The sequence below is a fragment of the Solanum verrucosum genome, unplaced genomic scaffold (genome assembly GCF_900185275.1).
Source record: "Solanum verrucosum unplaced genomic scaffold, falcon-dt-bn FXZP01000302.1, whole genome shotgun sequence".
NCBI classification, from domain to species: Eukaryota; Viridiplantae; Streptophyta; class Magnoliopsida; order Solanales; family Solanaceae; genus Solanum; species Solanum verrucosum.
The window spans coordinates 2,119,563-2,125,067 of record NW_026019914.1 but is presented as its reverse complement, the minus strand read 5'-3'; positions in this window follow the sequence as shown (position 1 = coordinate 2,125,067).

Sequence of the window (5,505 nt, the reverse complement as noted above, 5' to 3'; positions counted from 1 at the left end):
CCCAAAACTCATTCTTAACTTAACTTTGCCAAATTTACAGATTTTTCATTCTTTCCAAAAATGACTCTTTCTAATCCTTGTTCCTTCTAGTTGTGGGGTGTTACAAGCTCTCCATTAGTAGAGGTCGGGTTTCTACAAGCAATCTTTTTATCACATACCTATGTTCCCCCATAGGATGATTGTTTTAGATAGATATTAGCTAGTGGATCCATATAACCTAGAAGTTCATGGTCTTTCCTTGGCAAGTAGGACACCCATTTTCTTTGTGGGGTAGACACCAAATTATGTGTTGATAGCTCACATGGTCTTATATGTTGGTTAAAGGTAAATTTCCCACAATAATAAACTAAGATTACTTTTATAAGTATCTCATGAACATTTTAATGATGTTAGCTTGCATTGGCCATTTTTTATGTCTTATGTTTCCTAACTTCTACATTTACGTTTTAGCTTAGTCATTGCATGTCATGAAAATGTTCCTTTTGGCATGATTTAAATATTATTATGCATGATTATCATACTTTGTACATGTTTGTACTAACGCATACTCTTGCCTACATTTCCCCAAATGTAGGGTGAGACAGCCAGGGTTCCCAGTTTTGTGGCTAGAGGACTTTGAGGAGATTCTGAGCTTTGGTGACTCCTCATGCATCCTGGACCGGACATTATTGTTTTCGGTCTTTCCTTAATTTTAGTTTTGGACTATGATTTACGGGCTACACCCATATTTGTTCTTATGTACTAGATAACTTTGAGACGATATTTAGATTTCCACTTTTCTCTATTAAAAAATTGATATACTGAAACTTTCTTTTAATCTCTTTATTCTATTTCTTATATGATGAACACTAAGTGGCTTCTATGGGCCGCTCGAGGTCTCATACGTCATGTGACGCCTAGGGGTTACCTTGGGTCGGGAAATTACCCATGCTTTCTACGCTATATGATATAATGTTGGTCTTGAACTATGAAAGACAAATTTACGAAGATATGCATGACTTCTGCTTATGAAATTGATGTAAATGAATTTGAAGATGCTTTGACTTTGAAAATATGATGAAGCTTATGAATTAGTCAAAAGTGCATGTTTTATGAAAGTAATGCTTATGACTCAAGAGAGCTTATGGATGAAGATATTTGTATGTGCTATAAAGCTTGGCCACATGATGTAAATGACATCTAGATTCACCCTCAATGCGTTTCGGGCCATTTTCCTAAATTAGGGCTGATAAGCATGGTATCTGGATATGCCATCAATGATTAAAGACAACAATTTCAAAACTATTTCCATTAGTAGTATGGCATCTCTATCATGGAGTGAATGACTATGGGCCTTAAAAGCTATTATGAAAAGATCATGGGTGGTGAAACGTTTTCTCACGCATGGTTTAAGGAGTTATCCTATGATAAGACAAGTGGCGACTAACCATGTCTGTTAATGATAAGACAAGTGGCGACTAACCATGTCTGTTAATGATAAGACAAGTTAAGATTAATAACTATTTTGTGGGATTATGCTTAGCACTGAGAGTACAAGAGGCGACCACCCATGTCCCATATGTATGTGCCCCCATAGGATGATTGTTTAAGTTAGACATTAGCTAGTGGTTCCACGTATCTAGAAGTTCATGGTTTTCCCTTGGTAAGTAGGACACCTCATTTTGGTGTGGGGTAGATACAAGATTCCATGTTATAGCTCGCATGATCTCTATGGCGGTTGAGGCCACTTCCCACAATAATAATAAACCAACGTTACCTTTAAAGTATTTCACATGTATTTTAAAGATAGTTTACCTTTCATTGACCATAATTTTATGATTTATGTTTTCTAACCTCTTATATTATGTTTTGACTTGGTCTTTGCATATCTTGAAAATGTCCTTTTAGCACGATTTCATAACTTTTATTCATTGTTATCATACTTGGTACATTTTGTACGAACACATACTCTTGCACATTGTTTCACTAATGTAGGGACCGACGCTCCTATCCCGCATCTTCATGGCTAGGGGTCTTTTAGTAGAAGTTTGAAGATTGGCGAGTCCTCATGCTTTGAGGACCATTTATTTGGTATTGTCTTTAATTAAGGCTTTGATAGTGAAGCGTACATGATGATGGTAGACTGTTATATATAATTGTTTTTGAAGGTCTTTACACTCCTAATCTACCTCATGAATGTTTGAATGCGTAAAGTGATAGAATCACATAAGTTAGGATGATATCAATGTCTAGTGCATGAACCCTAGGGTGATGATTGAAAGTAAGATTAGAACCTCAAGGAGGTGAAGTATGAGATTATGCTTGTAGTAATTGAACTACTTGAATAATGATTATATCTATGTCTAATGTATTCATTCTAGATGTGTTGATGTGATATGAGCTTTGACCTTAAAAGGGCAAGATATGATATTATGCATGTTTTATGAAGTTTAGTGCATGCTTTAAGAACACCTTGACAGTATAGTGAATATGCTCATGATCGAGTTGTTGTGTTGTTGAAAGGTTATTCTCATATACACACTTATGTATGAATATGATATGATATGATGTGATAGGTTTTCTTTCTATATAATGATTCTAAGTTTGGAAGACTAGTCTCACCTAATGAATCTATACGACATGGATGGTGAAAGATTATTCTCACAGATGATCTAATGAGCTACGAGTTATGTTGGATTGAGTGTCAAGACAGTCTTCCATAAATATGAACTTAGGTCAAGACTTAATATGAACTCATATAGGAATTATGCTTAGCACCGAGTAGATATTGTATATGAGATGAAAGCTTTTACGCTAGTTGAGTCCGGCTTTCCAATGAAAGCTTTTACCTTAGTTGAGTCCGGCTTTCCAAATGGGTTCCTTCTACCTTAGTTGAGTCCGGGTTGCCAAAAATATGTATCTCATGAGATGGAAACCTTTTACCTTAGTTGAGTCCGGGTTTCTAGTAGCAATCTCCTTATACCGTAATCTATGTGCCCCCGTAGGTTACTTAGCTATTGGATCCACCTAAGCTAAGAGTATGGTTCTATCCTCGGCAAGTTGAACAACCCCTTTTCAGTGCGGGGTAGACACCAGATTCCATGTTTGCTCACATGGTCTATGTCGGTTAAGGCTAATTCCTACAACAACAATATGAATTATGAACTATGGTTACTCAAAAGGCTTTACTTAGTATGGGTAATATCATGGGGTCTTAATGATGCATTGCACAAGTATGATTTGAGGGTATTCTTGATATGTTCCTCTTATCTTATGATGATCTATGTAATGAATATGCTTATGGCTTATGCTATGATGCATGCTTAGTTTGGATTGTAGCTTGAAAGGCCCTTCCAATGCATGTATGACTAAAGGTGAATGTTCCCTTGCCTATGAGGAATAAGCTAAGGATGAGATCAAAATAATGATAAAGATAAATGAGGACCTATAGTGACTTGCTTAACATGGGTGGGATTATGGGGTCTTATCCATGCATTGCACAAGCTTGCCTTGAGGTGACTTATGTAGTATTTCTATTATGTTATGGTAACGATATGCTTTCATTATGTCTATGACTATGTTGTTATCTCTTATGTTTATAGCCTATGTATTATGATGATGTATCTTATGTTCAGGACTTATGTTATTGCCTCTTATGATTATGGTATATGTCTTATGTTGACTAAAGCCTTTTATATGCTTATGTTGATTTATTCTAGCCATCATATTTAGTACATTATTGTACTAACACATACTTTTGCCTACATTCTTATCAAATGTAGGGTTTGGCGATATTTACTTCCACCCTCGTGGCTAGGTTCATAATAGATCAAGAAGAAAAGATTTGGTAAGTTCTCATAGCATCGAGGACTTGATCACCCCTTTCCTTTATGTCTTCTTTTATGTTTTAGACTATTGTATGGGTTGTGTCCCAAGAGTTATTCAAAGTTGTTTTAGATAGTTTGAGACAAGTGTAATAGACTTCTGCTTGCTTTTATAAAGACTTTATTTGTATGGAAAATGTTTTTAGTATTTTGCACTTTTATATTATCTTATGTTATGATATGCTAAGTGGCTTACATTGAGTCCTTCGGGGATCTATGTGACATGTTTGTAACACTCGGGAAACTAGTAGGCTAAACTAGAGCTTCACGTTAGGGTTAGAGCCTTGAATTGTACTTCCCTGTACCTTAAAATAAGTTTTTTCGTGTTAAAAAGTCAAGGTTCAAACCCCAAGGACCAACCATGGGTCCTTAAGGAATGAACCAAGAATGAACCTGGGCAGTGATCCACGAGGGGTCACTAATGCCCCGTAGACCCCCCACGGATCGTGGGTAAGGGGCCGTAGATGGAGGCTGCAGAACCCCAACCCACGCTGCACCAGCACAGGCCGTGGGTCCAACCATGATCCGTCGGTGAGGGGGTCGTGGGTGATGCATGGGAACCATTTTTGTGAGTTAGTTAAGGGGTGCTTTGGGGTTTTCCATTTTAATTAAATATTATGTGACGCCTTTTCACACTTAATTAAACTAACTACATAAGGATTTTAAGTCCCTAAACTAAGTCATCCAAATCATATTTTTAAAATCCCAAATCAAAATCAACTTTTCCCCCAAAACTCTCTCTGTAGAACATCAAGGAAACATAAGAAGAAAAGTGTAGCTAGGGTTGAAGGAACAAGTTTTTTCATGCAAACTCATTGGATTTCTTCACCAAGGTATGGTAGCTCTTCATCCATGGATAGACTTCATCCACAGAGCTCCTTCAAAACCCCTAATTTCAAAGCTAAAAGTCCCAAAAGTTAAGGTTTGACTTCAATCTCATGGATTCCTTTCAAATTCATTTTTTATGATTGAATTATGTTTTATTATGGATATATAATTATTTTATAAAGTTTTATGTTGAATTCCCCACGAATCAATGAATTACACTATTTCCCCAATTTGGATCTCAAAGTGTGGGTATTGATTGATGCAAGTAGAATATGATAGAATTATGCATGTAGTAATTGAACTACTTAAGTTATGTTATCATCCATGTATAATGTAGTAATTCAAGATGTGTTGATTGAATATGATCTATTGTCCTTGAAGGGCAAATTATGAGAATTATTCATGATTATGAGATTTATATATATGCTTTAAGAACACTTTGAAAGTGAAGTATGCATGATTATGATGATGTTGTTGTGCTGATTGAAAGACCATTCCCATGAACACACAATGAATATAATGTGAAAGGTTTTCTCACAATATGATGATTCTAAGGCTGAAAGGTTATTCTCACCTATTGAATCTGTGAGCTATTTTATGAATTATGTTGGATTGAGTGTCAAGGAATTCTTCCATGAATATGAACTTAAGTCAAGACTTAACATGTACTCCATGGGAATTATGCTTAACACCAGGTGGATATTGAATATGAGATCGAAGCTCCCCCGCAAGAAAGGGCGAGTTTCTAGAAAGTATCTCTTGAGATGGAAGCTTCCCCACTAGAAAGGGCGAGTTTCTAGCAACAATCTCCTTA